The following is a 21630-nucleotide window of genomic DNA, read 5'->3' as shown; positions in this document are numbered from 1 at the left end:
CTCACATCCGGGTGTCCTGGCGCTTCAGGGCAGGGGACAGCAAGTCACACAGTTCAAGGAAAGTGCCCTTACGCATCCTGAAGTTTCACAGCCACTCTGTTTCATCCCAGACCTGCAGCACTATGCGGTCCCACCAGTCCGTGCTTGTTTCCCGGGCCCAGAATCGCCGTTCCACACCATGAACGTGACCCATTGCCACCATGATCTCCACTGCCCGGCGTACCCTGCTTTCTGAGAGGTCTGCGCCACTCTCCTCACCTCCTCGCCCGATTTCTCAGCAGCTGACCGTGGAAGAGGTGGACGATAAGGTGCGAGGAGTTGACAACGGCCATAAGTGCAGCGATGATCGCAGCGGGCTCCATGATCGCAGTGCTGTGGCGTCCGCGCTGTCACTGACCAGAAAAGTGCGCGAACAGATTTCCCGCCGGCGCTTTCAGGGAGGGAGGGCGTGATTGACGGTTCGATGACGACAGTTACCCAAAACCACCCTCGACACATTTTTTCCCCCAGCAGGCATTGGGAGCTCTACCCAGCATTCCAATGGGCAGCGGGGACTGCGGGAACTGTGGGATAGCTTCCCACAGTGCACCGCTTCCAAAGTCGATGCCGGCCCTGTTAATGTGGATTCAGAAATTCGAATTGTGTCCTTAGTGTGGATACACAAATTCGACTTCATAAGGTTGAATCCACAAATTCGACTTAAGTAGATTCGAAATAGTCTTGTAGTGTAGACAAGGCCAAATAAAGAAATCAAGCTGACTTGGCATGATTTGTTCTAAGAAAGTCCATGCTGGCTGCTAGTGATCAGTTCTTCATCCTCTAGGTATTTGCAAACTGAATGTTTTATATATTCCTCTAGTTAGTCTAGTAGCTTCCAAGGTATCGAGGTCAAGCTGACTGGTCTATAATTCACCAGCTACTCCTTCCCCAACTTTTTAAAGATGGGCACTATGTTAGCTCTTCTCCAGTCTTCCAGGAACTTTCCATCATCAATGAGTTTGCAAATATTATTGCCAATGATGCTGAGATTTTTTCAGCTAATTTCTTCAGCACCCTGACGTGACTAGCACCAGTCCCCACTGACTTGAATTCATTCAAATTAGTCAGGAAATCTGTGTTCTTTACATATCCTGATCTGCATCCCTTCCACTTAATTGTCTATGGTAACTTTGCTAGTCTTCTGGTCACATTATTTTTGGAAGCAAAGTAGGCATTGAGCAGCTCTGCCTTCCTATCATCTTCCATTACCAGCTCACCTTCTCCATTGAGCAGTGGGCCCACACCATCTGTGATCTTTCTTTTTTTGTCTGACATATTTGTGGAACCCCTTCTTGTTGTCTCTAACATTTCTTGCCAGCTGTGACTATTCTTTGTCTTGGCTTTCCTGATGTTTGTCCCTACATGCTAGCACTACTCCCAAGTATACTTCCTTGGCGACATGCCTGTCTTTCCATTCCCTGTATGTATCCCCTTTGGCTTTTAGATAGCCCCAAAGCTCCTTGTGCAGCCACATTGGCCTCCTGTGGCTCTTCTTATCTTTCTTCTGCATAGGACTGCCTGCCCCCTTCAACTTCTTTTCTTCCTAATTGGTCTTTCCATGGGACCTTGCCTACTATTTCTCTGAGTTGGCTGAAATCTGTCTTTCTGAAGTTGTGCCCTTGTTTTGTTCTTATTCCTCCTTTCCTTAGGATCTTCAATTCTATCAGATCATGATCACTTCCTTCCAAGTTCCCGACCACCTTTGCATTTGCAACTAATTCATCCCTGCTGGTCAACACCCAATCCAAAATAGACGACCCCTTAGTTGCTTCCTCAACTTTCTGAATCAGAAAGTGATCCCCTAATATGCTAAAAAACTAACAAATCACTAACAAATCCTTCTCCACTTGGATTCAGCCTGGGGAGCAGTGAACAGCAAGGGAGATGGGCTGCCTGCTCAACAAGTCTCTATAGGCATAGCAGCCCGAGGCAGGAGGAAAAAATGCAAGTAACTGCCTGAACTTCCCTGCAGCCAAGGCAGCAGTGTGGCAGAATGACACAGCTGCAGGAAGGAATAGTGGGAGCTGCTGGCATGGGTGTCATATAAGATGCCTGACAGGCCAGCTAGGAGTGGGGGGCTATACACACGGTGCACACCAAAATCCTCCCCTCTGTTGTGCAGTATGTTGGCTTCAGTGTGGGAGCCAGCTGGTGCATGGGGGGTGTCTGCATTTCAGTGATGCTGTGTGTATACTTAATAAAGGCTTTTGAGATGAAAGCACCTTTGTAAGTAATATCACCTGCACTGGTGGGCCCATCAATAATAGCACCTACATGGAGGGCTATTATAATTCAAAGTTATCCCCTCACATACTGTTGTTATGGCAGGAATTAACAGATAGTGCCATAATGATAGTCTTGCTCATGCTCTAAAGAAAATTGTAAGTTTTTAGTCTTGGAAGAAAATGCTGTGGCAATAGTAGTTTTTGATACAAGGTATTTTGGGGGGAACTTTGGCAAGCCTCAAAGGAGTTGCTCTCTGCCTCAATCTAACTAGTCAATTCTTGAATCAGAGATGCTTCTTGGGAACTGGGTATCTGCTACTGCTTGGAAGAGGGGCAATACTATTCACCAGCTAGAAATCCCAGACACAGAGGAGTGGGATGGCTTTAATGCTGATGCCTTGAATACTAAAAATTGAATTAGAGAACTTTTATCCTGTAAAAGGTTAAACTACCTCAAGAAGTCTAAAGAAACCACATGTTCATTTCCTTAGCAATAATAGAGAACAAAAAGAATAGATTTAGATTCTACATTGTGCTCAAAGAACTTGGACAAGACCATTAAAAGTGCTTTCCCATTTGACCACCAGGAGTGAAATGTTTGCTGAGATAGCAAGAGCTAAATTCTTTAGTCATTTAGATTAATGGGCAGGTTCCCATGGACACAGACAACTCCATTATTTGCTCTTTTAATGCAACAGTAGGAAGATACTGCTTCTTGTGACTGCCTTTCAGAGTATGCACAGCCCCAGAAGTATGTAATCAAACAACGAACGTCTTGCAGGAGTGAGAATATACTTTAAGAACATAATAGCCTACAGCAGCACCCTACTGGACATCAGGAATGATTATGGAGAACACTGGAAATTGCAGAAAGAACCAACCTTATACCAACCAAAACCAAGCGTCAGTTTCAAACAACTGAAATTGCTTACTTTGGAGAGGAATTGAGCACACATAGGAATATAGTCAAGTTGTTCCAAAAGTCAAATAACAGTGACTATGGTGGGACTCAGAGATTTGCAAAGAATGTTGAATTATAGCAGTAAGTTCATACCTACTTTGAAAAACTTACTTGTGAAAACTCCTTTAGAAAGACAGTATCCCAGGATGCCAGAAGAAGAGAGAGAGGTCAAGGATTTGAAGAGAATACTGACTTCTATATGAGAATTGAAGTTCTTTCACACGGCTGAAAGAAATCCATCTCTGCACAGATGATTCAGAAGGAGGGCTTGGAGCTGTCATGCTACAGAGATGGGGGACTTAATGTCTGCTTGTAATGAATAATGGGAGTGAGAGCTATGAGAGTGGCAGAGAAAATGTAAGTGCAAATCACAGAAGGGATGCTAGGTCATAGAATCATAGACTCTCCGGACCAATCCCCAACTAAATCATCCCAGCCAGGGCTTTCTCAAGCCTGACCTTAAAAACCTCTAAGGAAGGAGATTCCACCACCTCCCTAGTAACCCATTCCAGTACTTCACCACCCTCCTAGTGAAAAAGTTTTTTCCTAATATCCAACCTAAACCTCCCCAAATGCAACTTGAGACCATTACTCCTTGTTCTGTCATCTGGTACCACTGAGAACAGTCTAGATCCATCCTCTTTGGAACCCCCTTTCAAGTAGTTGAAAGCAGCTATCAAATCCCGCCTTATTCTTCTCTTCTGTAGACTAAACAATCCCAGTTCCCTCAGCCTCTCCTCATAAGTCATGTGCTCCAGCCTCCTAATAATTTTTGTTGCCCTCCGCTGGACTCTTTCCAATTTTTCCACATCCTTCTTGTAGTGTGGGGCCCAAAACTGGACACAGTACTCCAGATGAGGCCTCACCAATGCCAATAGAGGGGAATGATCATGTCCCTCAATCTGCTGGCAATGCTCCTGCTTATACAGCCCAAAATGCCGTTAGCCTTCTTGGCAAAAAGGGCACGTCCAGCTTCTCGTCCACTGTAACCCCTAGGTCCTTTTCTGCAGAACTGCTGCCTAGCCATTTGGTCCCTAGTCTGTAGCAGTGCATGGGATTCTTCCGTCCTAAGTGCAGGACTCTGCACTTGACCTTGTTGAACCTCATCAGATTTCTTTTGGCCCAATTCTCTAACTTGTCTAGGTCCCTTTTGTATCCTATCCCTACCCTCCAGCATATCTACCACTCCTCCCAGTTTAGTGTCATCTGCAAATTTGCTGAGGGTGCAATCCATGTCATCCTCCAGATTATTAATGAAGATATTGAACAAAACCGGCCTCAGGACCGACTCTTGGGGCACTCTGCTTGATACTGGCTGCCAACTAGACATGGAGCCATTGATCACTACCCGTTGAGCCCGACGATCTAGCCAGCTTTCTATCCGCCTTACCGTCCATTCATCCAGCCCATACTTCTTTAACTTGCTGGTAAGAATACTGTGGGAGACCGTATCAAAAGCTTTGCTAAAGTCCAGAAATAGCACATCCACTGCTTTCCCCTCATCCACAGAGCCGGTTATCTCATCATAGAAGGCAATTAGGTTAGTCAGGCATGACTTGCCCTTGGTGAATCCATGCTGACTGTTCCTGATCACTTTCCCCTCCTTTAAGTGGTTCAGAATTGATTCCTTGAGGACCTGCTCCCTGATTTTTCCAGGGACTGAGGTGAGGCTGACTGGCCTGTAGTTCTCTGGATCCTCCTTCTTCCCTTTTTTAAAGATGGGCACTACATTAGCCTTTTTCCAGTCATCTGGGACCTTCCCCGATTGCCATGAGTTTTCAAAGATAATGGCCAATGGCTCTGCAATCACATCCGCCAACTCCTCTAGCACCCTTGGATGCAGAGCATCCGGCCCCATGGACTTGTGCTCATCCAGCTTTTCTAAATAGTCCTGAACCACCTCTTTCTCCACAGAGGGCTGGTTACCTCCTCCCCATGCTGTGCTGTCCATTGCAGTAGTCTGGGAGCTGACCTTGTTCGTGAAGACAGAGGCAAAAAAAGCATTGAGTAGATTAGCTTTTTCCACATCCTCTGTCACTAGGTTGACTCTTCATTCAGTAAGGGGCCCACTCTTTCTTTGATCTTTTTTCTTGTGGCTAACATACTTGAAGAAACCCTGGTTACTCTTAACATCCCTTGCTAGCTGCAACTCCAAATGTGATTTGGCCTTCCTGATTTCAAGACCTTTTGGAAAGGTCTTGCATGTGGCTGTACAGTCATAGCTTAAAAGCTGAAACAGACCATAAATCACTGACTGCAATATACAAAACTTAGAAATGCCACCGAGGGTACAGCATTTACTTCTGAAGGTAAAAAAAGTATGACACAGCTGCAGCATGCCAGCCAGAATGTTACCTAAGTGATTACAGATGTGCTGTCAATAAAGTATGATATATGATACCATGTTGTCCATTCCACAAAAATCTGCAAACATTTCACCATTTTAGTTCATTTCACTGAGGGCTTGTTTCCTCATAATTACTTCCCCACCAATGTTGTTGCTCCCTACTTTAGCATTCATACCTTTAGGCATCCTCACTAGTATAATAGCAAGTATTAGTCTAAATTAAAACTAAGGTACAGGTCTCAAATGAACGAAGTAATGCAGTGTCACACTCCTGGCTGAGTCCCCAACATGGATGGTCACCAGTCTGTTTATAATTGGATCCAACCTTTGAATCCCATGTGTGCCTAAGCCCAAGGGGTCTAGGCAGAGTCCATCACTGCTTCCAACTGCAGGGCTCCGAAAGCGTTATTTCTATTTTGTGTGACCCTCTTCCTGGGATGCAGGACTCTGTAGTCCAACTGCTGTAGGCCCCAAAGCTCCCAAATCTCTCCAGCTTCTGTGCACATTCTCCCAGAGTCCCATCTAGCTGTGGTCGCTCTGGTTTACAGTCTAACCCATTGAGGACCATGTGGCAGTTAAAGCAAGGAATGCAAACTTTGCAAAGGAACTTCTTAAACACATATATTTAATTCTTAGACAGCACAGGAGAGTTACGGATCTAGGCAAAACAATAAATGCCTAAATGCCATCCCCCTTTGGCGTTCTCACCACTGCCAAGAGTCTTTGGGTTTGGTCAGGGTCTTTGGGAAAGGCAAAAGTCCTTTCTGCCCCCACTCCTCCAGCTGTGTCTTCTGTTTGTGGCAATAGAATAGAACCCTTTGTTTAGACAGCTTGACTCTTCTGAAAATAGTCTGACATTTTCTCTGTTTCTGTTCTTCCACTGGGGATTTTCCATGTTCACCACTGGAAGGAGGCAGGGAGGTAGACTTGTGTTGCTTTTTGTTTCCTTAACTTGAAGGTACAGGAAGAACCCTGCATGGGAGGGAAATGGCATGTTGCCAACACCACTGCTAGTTCTTCCTCTGCCTGCGCCTGTGGGAGGCCCCTGTCAGACAGGCAAACTGCCTTTGGAGACCAGAAAAAGCCAGGCAGGGGGAACCACCAGGTTTGAGAGGTGTCTATTGGTGGAGTCTCTCAGGAAGCTGGTAAGAGAGCTGCAAGAGGAGGTGGCTTATCTGTGTAGCAACCAGAAGTGTGAGGACTTCGACAGGATGCACACAGAGATATCTGGGATGGAGGAGCCTAGTTGACTACAGCAGCTCCGGAAGAGGAAGGAGAACTGGCTTCTCTGTGAGGAGGAGACTGGCTGCTGGCCACCTTGGGCAGTTGACAGTGCTTCACCCCCACTCAGGTCCCCAGTCCATTGAGGTGAAGAACTAGGATGCCATACTGGCAACAAGAGGTGAGGAGAAGACTCTAATGGCTGATGAAGAGCAGACGTTTGTCTTCAAGGCTGGAAGGCTCCTGCCACCGCCCCTGAGAGAAGGAGATGTAGAGTGCTGGTGGCCAGGGACTCCCTTCTGCAGGGGAACAGAGACATCCATCAGTCAGCCTGACTTGATGTCCCAGGAGGTGTGCTACCTCCTAGAGCCTGCATCAGAGATATTGTGGAAAGGTTGCCAAGGCTCATCTATCCCTCTGATCACTATCCCATGCTGCTAATCAACAGATCAGCAGTGACTACAGGGCTCTGGGAGCGAGGGTAAAAGGGCCCGGGGTGCAAGTAGTGTTCTCGCCCATCCTCCCAGTTGAAGCTAAGGGCCCAGGCAAGGACATGTGCATCCTAGTGATGAATGCATGGCTGCAGATGGTGTCAATGGGAGGGCTTTGGCTTCCTTGACCATGGGATGCTGTTCCAGAAGGTCTGCTGGGAAGAGATGGGGTCCACCTGACCAACTAGGGGAAGAGCAGGGCCGGTGCAAGGATGTTTCGCGCCCCTGCCCAAACTTCCACCTTGCACCCCCACCCCTGCCCTGAGGCGCGCCCCCCCACGGCAGCTCCTCCCCGCTGCCCTGAGGCGCCCCCCTTGCGGCAGCTCCCCACCCACCACGCTCCACCCTGAGGCACCCCCCCGCCCCAGCTCACCCCTGCTCCGAGCACGAGCACCCCGAGTACGCTGTGGCCGCTTAACTTCTCCCGCCTCCCAGGCTTGCGGCGCCTAAGCTGATTGGCACCGCAAGCCTGGGAGGCGGGAGAAGTGAAGTGGCCACGGCGTGCTCGGGGAGGAGGCGGGGCAGGGGTGAGCTGGGGTGGGGAGTTCCCCTGCATGCTGCCTCCACCCCTTACTTGCTGCAGGCAGCCCTCCCTGCACTCCCTTGCCCCAGCTAAATGCCGGCAGCGACTGGGGCGGCCGAAGATCCGGCCATCGCGGTCGCTGCTGAAGAAAATGGCACCTCCCAAATCCTAGTGCCATAGGCGACCGCCTCGGTCGCCTAAATGGTTGCACCGGCCCTGGGGAAGAGCATGTTTGCGCACTAACTCACCAGCCTAATGCAGAGGGCTTTAAACTAGGTTCAAAAGGGGAAGGTGACAAAACTTCACAGGTACATGTAAAAAAGGTGACTTTTTAACAGATGGTTGGATGTTGGGGTTAGACATGGAAAATCACAATAAGGTCATAGGAACAACAAGAGGAAAATGAGTGAGGGAATCTGATCAACAGCTTAGATGTCTATATACAAATGCAAGGAGATTGGGGAATAAACAGGAACTGGAAGTATTTGTACATAAGCTAAATTATGTCAACTGGCATCACAGAGACTTGGTGAGTTAAATCTCATGACTTGAATATTGGTCTAGAGGGCTACAGCTTGTTCAGGAAGGATAGGGAAGGTAAAAAGAAGAGGTATTACATTATACATCAAGAATATATACACTTGTTCTGATTTCCAGAAGGAGGTGGGAGGCAGACCAGCTAAGAGTCTCTGGGTAAAGATAAAAGGGGTAAAAAGAAGAGGTAGACACCCCAAGGTACCCCCCCTGCCTTCCCATTGCATGTGCTGCACCTGAAAAGACAAAGGAAGCAGCCATTGGGCTCTGAGGGAGGGGTCCTAACCTAAAGAATTTGGTCAGTAAGACTACTGAAAGCATGTGGTGAGAACTTTGCTTTGAATCTAATGTAGTTTGTAAAGTTAAAGAAAAAGCATTTACTGGTACCTATCTTTCTTGTAACCATTTCTGACTTTCATGCCTCATTACTTTTACTCACTTAAAGTCTATCTTTTTGTAGTTAATAAACCTGTTTTATTGTTTTATCTAATCCAGTGTGTTCAAGTTGAAGTGTCTGGGTAACTGCATTTGGGGAACAAGTTGAGTGCATATTATTTCCTTAAAGGAATAACAAATTTAATATATTTGTAGTGTCCAGGAGAGGGCTGGGCAGTACAGGACATACATTTCTGAGGGAAAATCTGAGACTGTGGTAATCTTTAAGGCTGGTAAGAACCAAGGTGGGGCTGGCTAGCTGTAGCAGACAGAGTCATAATTAGGAGTGATTTACATCCTGTAGGCTGTTTGTGAGCAGTCCAGTGTGGAGGTTACAGCAGCAAGGCACTGTAAAGGGCACCTCAGTTACAGGGTAGGGGTGACACAGCCGGCCATTGGTCTGGATTGTGCCCTGGATTGTCACAGCCACCAAACTGGGAGGGGTTCCAAGCACTTGGGAGGACTGAATTAGAATTCAAAACGATCTTGACAAATATAACAAGATTAAATTAAATTAAATTAAATTCAATAAAAACAAATGCAAAGTACTTCACTTAGGAAGGAAATATCAAATGTACAACCATAAAATACCAGGATAACTGACTAGGTAGTAGTACAGCTGAAAAGGACCTGGATGTTATAGTGGATGATAGATTGACTGAGAGCCAACAATGTGGCTTCCCACAGCTCCCATTGGCTGGGAACAGTGAACTGTGGCTGCTGGGAGCTGCGGGTGGCCATGCCTGTGGTCTGTCAATGTAAACACTGTCTCGTGGCCCACCAGCAAATTACCCTGATGGGCTGCAGGTTGCCCACCGCTGGACTTGAGGCATCTACAATTTAAAATTCCAGAATTCAAACCAAATAAAACCTCCAAATGTCCAAAGTAACACAATGCCACATCATCTATGGAAAGCATTTAAATCAAGGACAAGCCCACAATTCAAGGGGATTGTAAATGATCTTTGGTATTAAAGGCAACTGATTTAAAATCAGGCATTAGAAGAATAGAAACCTACATCTTAGCCACAATCATATGAAAGTTTCTGGAAACACTGTGGGTACAGGCTGAGTATTGTGACATCCAGACTGAAAACAGCAATGCCAATTCAATGTTCCTGCAGCTGGACAGCCACAACTTTAACCCCAGCATCATTCCAAGATGAGACAAGTTAAGAACTAGTTGACATAAAGTCTTTCAATGCAATGCTTAATGTTATATTAGGAATCATGGCAATTAACTATTGGCAAGTGAGAATTTAAAATCATGGTCTGAGTCCTGCTAAGGGTTTCATACAATACCAGGAGTCCTAGAGCAGCCTGGAGGCAGGAAATGGGCATGAGGGACAAGCCTGCCCTGGACCCCCTGCTGGGAGACACCCATTCAGCTGTGTGCAGAAGAGTGATATGAAGTTGTCCCTGGACCCTGTGTGGGAGTGGTACCAGCTCTCAGGGCCCCCTGCTTGCTCCCTTGGGGAATTCCAGCAGAAGCTGGCCCCCTCAAGGATTGAACTCATAACCCTGGGTTTAGCAGGCCAATGCTCAAACCACTGAGCTATTCCCCCCTACTGTTTCTAGACACTTCAGGTGAGTCTAACTTATTTCTTCTTTAGGCTGAGCTACTGGGTGGAAAGAGGTTGCTTTGGATCACTGAAAGTGGAGCAGGTTGGCTGAGTAACAGGGATGAACTGGGGAGGACAAGATATTTGTCCTTTGACATCTGAGGAAGTTTGACATTTTGCCAATACATTGTCCGTCTGTTGCTCTTTATCTTATCTAGGTTGTAAGCTCCTTGAGGCAGGGGTCATATTTTGGGAGGAGTTCAGAGTGGTGGTTGATGCAGCTCCTGACTTGACTTCAGAAGTCAATCTTCACTGAGGTGAAGAGACTACTGTTTGCAGCATGAGATGAATAGGATAATGAGTTAGTTACCTTATCCATGTGACTACAGGAAGCAGAAGGGAGATCATAGTTGCTGTTGCTGCTGCTTCTGAGTGGAGACAATGTTCTGTCATGCAAGGTTGGGGATTGTGGAGGTCAGCAGCTCCAGCAAGGCAAAGAAGCTCTGTTTGGCAGTTGCTACCTCATGTGTTGTTACAAGTACACCTCTACCCCAATATAACGTGACCCGATATAACATGAATTCTGATATAACACGGTAAAGCAGTTCTCGGGGGGAGGGGCTGCGCACTCCAGCAGATCAAAGCAAGTTCGATATAACGCGGTTTCACCTATAACACGGTAAGATTTTTTTTGGCTCCTGAGAACAGTATTATATTGAGGTAGAGGTGTACTGTGGCCCTTTCTGATGTTGGCTTTCCCCATTGCTATGAACCACGCATCCCATTATCTCCACTTCTGTCATGGTCCTCTCAGGAAGGAAACCACTTAAGGTATGTCTACACACAACAAACAAACAAACCAAAAAACCAAACAGCAGCGAGTCTCAGAGGCCAGGTCTACAGACTTGGACTCAAGCCATCATGCTAAAAATGGAAGTGTAGCCATTCCTGCTCACACTGTAGCTTTGGCTCTGAGATTCACGCCTCTCACTGCAGGTGGTTTTTTGCAGTGTAGGCATATCCATAGAAGCCACTGCAAACTTCCCTTGCTCGCAGTCTGGATTGCTAAAGCTCAGTTGTGAGCACCCCACCACCCATGAGAGCAGGTCAGGGTGGCAGGTGCTTCCTTCTGTTGCCTCCCATTCTATCCTTTCAAGGGTAGGAGTAGCCACAGGAAATCCACTGAACTCACTCTTCTAGGGAAACCCCAGAACAAAGAAACAGCGAGGAAGAAGGAAGGTAGACAAAATGGTAGGTGGTAGGGCTTTGGAGTGGAGCCTGGAGCTGGAGCGTGGAGCAGCTCCAGAGCAGGGGAGCTGCAGGTTTTTGCCTGGAGCTGGAGCAGAGCCGGAGCACAACTCCAAAGCCCTGGTAGGTGGAGAAGCTTTGTACTGAAGGAGGCAGGATTTGTTTGGACTTAAACAGAGCAAATGGAGTGATGCAGCAACAGGGTTAAACAGTAAATTATGCTGTCATCTGCAGTTCCATACAATTGTGTTATACATCTGGACCCTGCCTGTAGACATTACACAGGCAAAATTCTCCCATTGCATTCACTGCAGGAATTTCGCCTATCTTAGGGCTGCAGAATGCAGGCTGCATTCCTGAAAGAAACCAGTCTCCAGGACAACTTCAACAAGGCCAAGTGCCCCATGATGCAAGAGAGGCTGTAGTTGCTCATGGCATAATAATAGTCAAGCCCATTTCCTCAAACACTGGTAGGATAAATTCACCAGCTGCGAGTTGTGCTGTAATACCCACAGTGTTGTCACAAGAATACTTTAGGAATAGATTGCTGTGATTTATGCTCCCCTTGAACCCAATGTGGCTGTGCCAGTGATGGGGTTAGCAATTTATTGGTTATTTTAAATGGAGAGTAAGTTGATGACTCCCAGCTGCCATCGCCATAGAGCAGTACTCTGAGCCACGTCTTGAGAGTGTCTTTATGGCTTGCACTTAATGGGAACCAGTATCCCCTCCATTTATTTTCTCATCTGCCACCACCAAGTGCCAGCTAATTTAACATCTTGGCAAAGCAAGTATGGGAAAATCTAGTGGTATTCAGGTGCATCCTGAAATGTTAAGGCAGTGTAGTGCAAGTGCAGGCAGAGTTTCTTTGCCAATGAGATGTGCCCTGGCCTAGAGATGACACTCCCAGAATGCTCTCTGGGATGGAGTGAGAGCTGCTTTAAGGAATATTTCTACTAATAGAACAGGAAGTTTTGCAAGTGCATTGTACAGTATTTCTGCATGGACCCACTGCACAACAGTGAGTAGTTGGAACATGACAATGCCAGAGAAAAATCTATTGCTACACAAATCTTTTGGACCTCTCCTCAACTATGTGCATGGGCTGCGTGTGCTAGGGCCACAGAGTCTACTTCAGCACTTAGGCTGGAGTAGCAGCTGCAGGGTAGTTCTACAGCCTTACAAAGGGGAATTTCTCCACACCTTTCCTCCTTGCAATTCCCCAGTAGCCAGCTAAGTCATTGCCTACAATTTAGGTGATTAGCTCACTGTAAAGTGAAGCTAGCTGCACATGCACATGTAGTGCATCCTTCCCAAGGTGAAGGTCATGAGCAAGCAAAAACAGGAGCTTAGAATGGAAAATGGTACACAACCTTATAGTAGTCACTGCCAGGTCCCTGCTATAATACAGGTCCAGGTTTTGTTCCTTATTTTTGCCTATAAAGGCTGAACAACAACTAGCAAATAAGCAGTGAGTCTTTCTTCTCTTAACGCCACACTTTGTTTCTGGAAGATCTTTCCCAACTATTGCTGACTATGAGGAAGCACTCTGTAAGCTATTGCTTTGGCAGCTGTGAGTAGGGCCGCCCGGAGGGGGAGGGGGGGCAAGTGGGGCAATTTGTCCCAGGCCCTGGGCCCTGCAGGGGCCCCCATGAGAGTTTTTTGGGGCCCCTGGAGTGGGGTCCTTCACTCGCTCAGGGGGCCTTCGAAAACTCTCACGGGGCCCCGGGCCGCCAGAGCTTCTTCAGCGGCAATTCGGCTGCAGGGGGTCCTTCCACCCCGGGACCTGCCACCGAAGTGCCCTGAAAACCCGGCACTTCGGCGGCGGGTCCTGGGGCAGAAGGACCCCCTGCCGCGGGTCTCCGGGGCATTTCAATGGCGGGTCCCAGAGTGGAAGGACTCCTCGCCGCCGAATTGCTGCCGAAGCGGGGGCCCCCCGCTGCCAAAGACTCCAGGCCCCCTGAATCCTCTGGGCGGCCCTGGTAGGGAGAGAGCCTGACGGGGCAGTCGCTTTCCACCTTTTTGTATTTTGAGAGCGTAATGAATGATATGGCCTTGCACTGTTGCCTGCAGTCCCTAGGTGTCTTTACAGAAATCAGTGTATTATCCGTATCTCTGTATGCTTTACAAGAATGGTCTCCTGAAAACGCCACCCCTCCACTGGGCCATACTTCATAATATAGTAATCTGCCAATGTAGGAACAAATGTATAAAATGTGATATTGTTTTCCCACTGTGAATGTAATAGCTCCTCACCATCCTTTCTGATTAGGGATTTCCTGTCTCATTTAACTTATTTGCTCCACTCTGCATCTCATTGTGCATGGGGGAGGGGCCACAGACCCAACACAAAGAGGGAGTATCTTATTTCTGTAAAAAGGGAGATCAGTTCTTGATAGGTCTGTTTTTGATTTGTGTGTGTTTCGTGGGGAAGAGAGTGAAGCCTCTTTGTAATACTTCTCATTAATTTTTTTGAAGAACCTCCTGGGGCACACTATTTATTTTATGAGGCACTCTTCTGTCTGCCCTTCTGTGGTCTGAGGCCCTTTATTCTTAGGCTGCTTTTCTTCCTTCCTTGGCTCCTGCATCTCTGGAACGTATATGATCTCTGTAAAGGAAGAAGAGGTTGAGCTACAGTGATATGGGAGAGGCCACCAACTTGATTTCCAGAATAAGCAGTTCATTTTGCTATTTTTTTCCTTTTAGTGGAAGTCTAGCTTCGTACTGTATAAGATACAAACTAGACAGTCCCACTGCATAATTTATACAATATGGCCCATAGTAAACCTAGTGGGCTTACTCTTGCTTCCTTGGACTTCCAGCTTGGTCCCAGTTTATACGTTACAGGGACAAGCACGTAGTAAGTGTTCATTAAATAATAGCACTACCTGGCTGTTTGCTACACTCACACTCCAAAGCAGCACAATAAAGTCTTATAAATGGTTCAATGCAAATGCAATACTTACTTCCTAGATAACATCATTTGGATGACAATTCTGGGCTGCACCATCAATTGGACTCTGTACTTCAGAGCAGTGAGTACACCTTAGCCACAATTCACGGGAGCCATGTAAGGCAGCATTGGTAATGCTAGAAATAAGCAGTCTGACATTACCAGGTCCAGCCCCTAGATGGAATTAAAGTGTTGTAATTCACAGTTTCCTGCTCTCAGTTCTGCACTTAATGGACATTGCTTCTGAATAGTGGTCGGGTGTTTCCTGTCTGTTTTGCCTCTCAGCAATTGTAGGGGTTGACTTAACCCCATCACTCAGATATCATTAGGCGTCAAGTGCATCTTCAGGGCTGTAAAGCCAGCGCTAATGTGATGGGGTGAATTGTTTTTTATAGAGCTGGGATATTCAAAATGCAATGCTCCTAGAGCCCATGAGGCCTGTTGAATTTTCATATGCAGCCACTTGCTGTCTCAGAATGTGCAGCGTGAGGCCACATCTGAGCAACAGGGCCTTGCAGTCCAATGTGAACTCAAGGATCCATCACTTCCTAATAAACAACCAAGGGAGACTGGAGTATTTGGCCTGTGTGGGTTCAAGATGGAGGTCAGATGTTTATCTGCATGGTGGGTGATGCCCTCTGGTTCCAGGACTGATTGCCACCCAGCCCTTCTGTGGCAAAGTTTGGGTGTGGCCATGTGGAGGGCTGTGGGACCGGAGGGGGGCAGGAGTCTCGGCTGGCCCCCGCTGGGAAACTAGGCCCAGCAGGAATTCTTCCCTCAGAACACCAGGCGCCTCCCGCCAGGGGGCTCCTGCTGCCATCTCTCCCGCCCCCTGGGAGGTGGGAACCTATCTCCTCCCCGCGGAACCTTTGCTGCCGAGGCGCCTGTTGCCGCCCGGGGGATCCTGTCGCTACGCTGGCCGGGGGGACGCTTACCGAGGCGGACCCCGAGCGGAGCCTGAGCGCGGAGCCGAGGCAGGAGCGAGGAGGCGCGGGCGGAGCCGAGCCGCTCCCGGGGCCGGCAAGGTACCTGCAGCGGGAGGAGTCGCCGAGCCCCGCGGCCCGGCCCGCAGCCCCGCCGGGGAGGTGAGCGCTGGGTTGCCGCTGAAGGCACGGGGTGGGGGACGTGCCACAATGGAGGCGCCGGGGCTGGCGGCAGGGGAGCAGGGCCCCGGGGGAGAGGCCCCCGGAGAGGCCGGGGCCGCGCCCACCCTGGGGAAGAGGGGGCCAAGCCTTACGCGGGACATCAGTAATGGGGCAGGCTGGGGACTGACAAATACCTGGAGACACTGGAGCCCGTTGTGTGTCACTGTCCAAGGGGGGGCGGGGCACAAGTATGGGCAGCCTGGCCCTGGACAACGTGAATTATGCCCCGTGGGATTATACTGGAGGAGGGGAGAAACCGGCTTCCCGGGGAGTGAAGAGCCGTGCGCCGGGCCGGAACCCCCGCAGGAAGAGGGTCTGGTAGCCCAGCAGTGGGTTGAAGCCACGCTGAGTTAGGCAGAAGCTGCGGACGATCAGAGTGAAGTGGAAGCAGAGGAAGTAGAACTTTTAATTTGGACCTGTAGTCTGGAGACGGGGCGAGGTGCGTACTGGAGGCAGGGAAGGTAACAGTTTGGAAATCAGGCTCCTGCTCCTAAATGAACAGGGACAGCCCCAAGGAGATTATATAAGGGTGAATAGATAGTAATGTAACAGAATACACTTTCTTGCTCTTCAAACAGAAAACCGATCTGCATGTAAGAAATTAATTGTGCTTCCTTGTTCTCCTCGCCTCATAACACAGGAACAAGGGGCATTCAATGAAATTAAAAGGTGTCAAATTCAAAACTAAAAAAAGGAAATACTCTTACACAGAACATGTAATTAGACTGTGGAACTCATTGCCACAAGGAGTTAAGACCAAGAACTTACTAAGATTTAAAAAGTGCTAGGATGGATAACAAGGCTATCCAGAGTTATAATTAATAATAATGTAAGGGATATTAAACCTCATGCTTCAAGGTTTATGTTAATCTCTAACTATTAGCGATCAGGATGAGATCTAAGGTGTGTGTGTGTGGGGGGGGGGTTTGGTTTTTACATTTTCCTTTGAAGCATCTGGTACTGATTGCTGTCAGAGGTCGGATACCTGCCTAGATGGATCTTGGGTCTGATCCAGTCTAGCAATTTCTATGTGTAAAACATTTTTATAATTTAAATGTCATTGTTTATTCACATTCAATAGTATTAGTAAACAGATACTTAAAACAACAACTTGGGTTTCCAGTATTTTGTTGTGATATTGTTGGATGGACTGTGAGGACCTTTTGTGATATTTGTGGATGGATTTTGGAGGCTGTTCATTATTCTGTGGTGCTGTAACTTTTTCATTTGATTTTCCTCTTCACCAATCCATAATTTTGTATTTATGTTGAGTAATGTACAGTTGATTTTCACTGATGCCTCTTGTTTGTGATGTAAGACAGTAGAAGCTCACATCCGTGAGACAATTGTACATTTCATTAATATGTCTTCCCATGGATTTATATAGAATTTATTAGAATAGAAGTTTTTGTTTTTAAAAAAGTTTACATCTCTTAGTTAAAACACAACAGCACCATCTTGACTGCAGACTCGTCAAGCCAGCAGGGGTTTACGTTGTCAAGACTCTTCATTGAAAAGGGCCAGAATGTCACTTCCCCCCCCTTCATCTTAAGTGGTTAATAGTTATCTTACTTATCATCATTGCATTTGGTTAACTATTCAGCTGTTGGTAGTCCTACTAGAAATATCCAGGTAATGTGCTTATTCACTGGGATGCTCCTATGTCTAGTAATTTGAAAGTACCTTTCCCAGGTATAAAGCTATAATTTTTGAAAACAGTAGGATGAAGAGCTACAATACTGACATTATTGGCCCCTGCTATTTGAATGGGAGGTCTCCAGGAAGAACCCGGGTGCTCCTATAAGAAGAGGTGTTGGTGATTCAGTATGTGGTGTGAGTCAGCACTGAACCAATATCCCAGTCCTGTTGGTTGGGGTGCCACCAGTAATCATTGAGCCCACTTATGTTTAAAGATCCAATAGCCTTTTTAATGAAGAATATGAGTATTTAGCCATTGTGTACTGGCCAGACTCCAGCCAGAGTTACTGGGTAACTTCTGCCTCCCTAAATTCCCCTTGAAATTTCACTTGGATGTAATATGCTACTATATTTTATACTGAACTATAGCATAATGTAAGTGGTATGCTTTTAAAAAAATGGCTCTGTTCCATCGCAGATGTGGCTGCATTTTAGTGGTGAGATTGAATGCACTGTAGGGTCTTTTGGGATTCTATAAATTATATATTTTATATGTATATTATGGTGGGTGGGTGAGTGTATTGTGTTTCACCAATATTTCCTACAAATGACTGTCTGCCCCTTCCTCATTGCTATGCCATAATTTCACCTTTATTCTCATTGGTTAGGTGCTGTATCCTGCAAGTCTGTCTGTCTGTCTTGCTCTATCTTGTTTTGAGTGCCCCAAAATACTCTTTGTTTCAAATACCTACTATTCTAAATATGACTGGGTCATTAGGGTAAGGGGGGAGTGGTGTTGAAATAAGTATTCCTTCAAGATTTGAGCTGAAATTTAAAAACAGAAAGTTTGTTGACCACAGATGTTGTGTTATTTTTAAATAACATTTATAGGTGGCAGATCAAAGACATTATAATGCAGTTCTTCCTAATCATGCAGTTAAGTTATGCTGTAGTTTTAACTCTGCTACTTTCAGGCATTTATAACTTTTTGGGAAATAATTCTGCGGGGAAATTTTCTGTGCTCATTCTAAATGTGAATTCTGTGTAGCAAATTAGTGAAATTACTTTTGGGTATTCTTGAGTTAAGAAATGTTTCAGATGCTCTATCTTCTACTCAACAAAAAAGGGTTAATTTTAAAAAACTTGAAGCTTGCCATGGATTTAATACTCAAAGAGGGGAAACACCTTTGATATCTTGAAACTTGGTTTAGAAATAAGTTTGCAAATTTTGTGCATCTAACATATTTTCGAAAAAATACTTAATAAGAGTAAGGTGGGGAGTATATTGAAATAATTCCATCGTTTTCTCATCCTAACTAGTAAGTACAAAAGCTGTTGGTGAGTACTGTGAACAGGCAGTTAGCATTTACTGATTACTAAACATTGTTGAATGCATCTATTTGATTCAGTAAGTTGAAGGAAGTGTCAGGAAACATGCAATTGAATGCACTGAAATAATGAAAACTGAGATTTTCTAAAGTAAAATGTAAACATTTTCAAGGATTATTAGGCAGAAAATTAGAACGGATTTGTGCTCATCTCAAAAAGTGCAGAAATTGGTTTCTTTAAACTCTTCCAGATCAAACGTGCCATTGAATGCAATTTTGTCTATTGAAGTGGAAGAGCAGAACATTGATGAGTTTAAAACTGCAAGTGAGACATATTCAATGCCTTTGGTGTCATTGCAATGTTGCTGTGATGATTCAAATCCTGTTTAGGATCTTCTAGCAACTATTGAGTTTCAACTTCAGGACCAGTCTCTGTGTGACTCTGATGCCTCAAAATGTCAAAGATTAGTTGGCAATAATGCCATTAAAATAACTTGAACTTGACAAGAAAGTTGCATCCTTTTTATATTAATAATGTCACCTTCATTGTTTTCCAAAATGAGCAATATATAGAAGTGATTGAAGTATTTTGTCTTGGATATGTACTTTTGTCCTAGACTTAAACCTGCACGTCCACCACTGTGTGTTGCAAGTGAAGAAATAGAGGAAAAGGTAAAGGAAGAACCAGAAGAATCAACATTGACATTAATGGAAGATGGTTGGTCAAACATGAGCGAGGACTCTCTAATGGTGGCAAGCATCCATGGAGGGAACGTGTGTTCTACTTAAACTGCTGAATAATTGTATGCAAATGGCAGAAGATTCCCTCAAGAATGTAGAGAAAATCATGACAAAAAGATCTTTGCCAGTTGCTCAGATATGAAGCTAAGGGAGTATTTCTTAGGAGTAGTCATTCAAAATTTTGTGTGTTCAGTACAGTATTTAAAGGAACATTTACTGCAGCCCTAAAGCATGTGATGGAAGTTCAAAATTTCTTCGACAGTTAGCATCAACCTCTTGATTGGTTGAAAATAGGAGAACGGCTGCCTGTAGTTCACAACAGCGCTTAATGGAACTAACAGGAAGATTGTGGCCTGGTCTACATGTAAAAAGTTTTAATGGCATAACTGTTGGTAAAGGGTGTGATTTTCTTTGCTCACATGACTTTTTGCTGGCAAAGCCCTAGTGTAGACACAATTATGGCTTATTTCATTTCCTAAATGGAAATAAGATACAATGACCAGTATAATTGCGTCTGCTCTGGGATTTTTTTTTTGTTGCTTTAATTATGCAGAGTTAAAGGAGTAAAGTGCAGAAAAGCCCCAAATACCTACAACTGCATCCAAATACCATATGTATATTGAAACTTTCACTGAATATGAGGAGAACTTTGATCAGGACATAAGACACAAAACATAATACATGCTTTACATAACAAGGGAATCTAAAAGGAGGTACTAAATTTATAAAAAATGGAAGGAGGTTTTGTAATAATTTGACAGATTACAGGCAAATAATGCTACAGTCACAATCTCTGTGGAAATCTTGCTTGATCTAATAAAGAACTGGAATTACACAAGAAGAGAATAAATTCATATAATCGACTGAAGTGAAGGCAGCAATTAGAAATAAAAAGCAATGTCTATCAAATGGGGCAGCAGATAGCAATCAATATCAATTAGAAGTTATGAAGTGTAGAAAATTTATAAGGGAAGCTAAAGACATCAGGAAAAAATCCATGACAGGCAGGGTGAAGGGCAGTAAGGAGGAGTTTCAGTATATCAGAAACCAGAGCAATCCTAGCATTGGTATTACTAGATGGAAATAATAATTTTTTTTATAATGCTGCATAAAAATTAAGTGTTGAATACATATTTCTCTTCTGTATTTGGAAAGAAGCAGGATGTGCCGTATCACATGAGGCTGATGACATACTTTCCAGTCCATTAGTAACTAAGGAGGGTTTTAAACAACATCTACTAGACAAAAACATTTTAAAATCAGGAGGCCCAGATAACTTGCACCCAAGAGTCCTAAAATAGTTGGCTGAAGAGCTCTCTAGCCACTGATGTTAATTTTTAGTGTATCTTGGAATATTGTGGAAATTTCAGAAAACTGGGAGAGTAATATTTTGCAAATATTCCAAAAGGGTAAGCAGCGTGACCCAGCTCTCTGAAGGCTGGTTAGCCTGAATCAGTCTCAGGCAAAATAATGGAATGGTTGATATGAGATACAATTGTTAAAGAATTAAAGGATAGAAATATAATTAATACCAGTCAACATGGTTTATGGAAAATAAGTTTTGTCGAACCTGACTTCATTCAATGAGATTACAGATTTGGTTGCCAAAGGTAACTGTATAAATGTAATAGACTTTTGTACTGCACAACATTTTGATTAAAAAATTAGCACTATACAGTATCAATAAAGCACTCATTAAATGGATTAAGAACTGACTAACTGACAGGTCTCAAAAAGTAGTTGTCAATGAAGAATTGTCATTGAATGGGGATGTGTCTTATGGGGTTCCACAAGGATTGATACTAGGTCTGATGCTATTCAACATTTTGATCAATGATCTGGAAGTAAATATAAAATCACTGCTGATAAAATTTGTGGATGACACAAATATTAGTGGAGTGATGAACAGTGACGATAGGGCAGTCAGAGAAAATGATCTGGGTTGCTTGATAAGTGAGGAACATTCAAACACAATATGTTTTAATACAGCCAAATTCAAAGTTATACGTCTGGGAACAAGGAGTTCAGGCCATACCTACAGACTGGGGGACTAGATCCTGGAAAGCAGCATCTTTGAAAAGGATTTAGTAATCTTGGTGGACAAGCAACTGAACGTGAGCTCCCAGCGCTGATATTGTGGCAAAAAGAGCTAATGTAATCCTTGAATGTAGAAATGGGAGTGGCGAATAGGGAAATGATGTAATTGGTGAGACAGTTCTGGCGCTGACATTTTTAAAAG

At 45.2% G+C, this 21630-nt stretch overlaps 1 protein-coding gene and 1 long non-coding RNA gene across 3 annotated transcripts in view; one reads left to right on the top strand and one right to left on the bottom strand.

Annotated features, from left to right (window-relative positions):
• Positions 1 to 13452: 13452 nt before the first annotated feature.
• Positions 13453 to 16099, bottom strand: LOC120368602. The gene is made up of 3 exons (XR_005582689.1): positions 15819 to 16099; positions 14553 to 14713; positions 13453 to 14194 (listed from the first exon to the last, which is right to left on the bottom strand). It is a non-coding gene; the product is annotated as an uncharacterized LOC120368602 (long non-coding RNA).
• Positions 15380 to 21630, top strand: part of RAD54L2 (RAD54 like 2) — an 86651-nt gene continuing 80400 nt past the window's right edge. Inside the window, exon 1 of one of the 2 annotated variants that reach the window (XM_039480802.1) lies at positions 15380 to 15624. The gene's annotated coding sequence lies outside the window, so the exon portion shown is untranslated. Of the gene's footprint in view, positions 15625 to 16003; positions 16124 to 21630 lie in introns of those variants that run through there. The other variant, XM_039480803.1, reaches the window with a different exon arrangement.

Source organism: Mauremys reevesii, linkage group 7, assembly GCF_016161935.1.
Source record: "Mauremys reevesii isolate NIE-2019 linkage group 7, ASM1616193v1, whole genome shotgun sequence".
Classification (NCBI taxonomy): Eukaryota; Metazoa; Chordata; order Testudines; family Geoemydidae; genus Mauremys; species Mauremys reevesii.
This window is presented reverse-complemented; position numbering and strand designations above follow the sequence as displayed.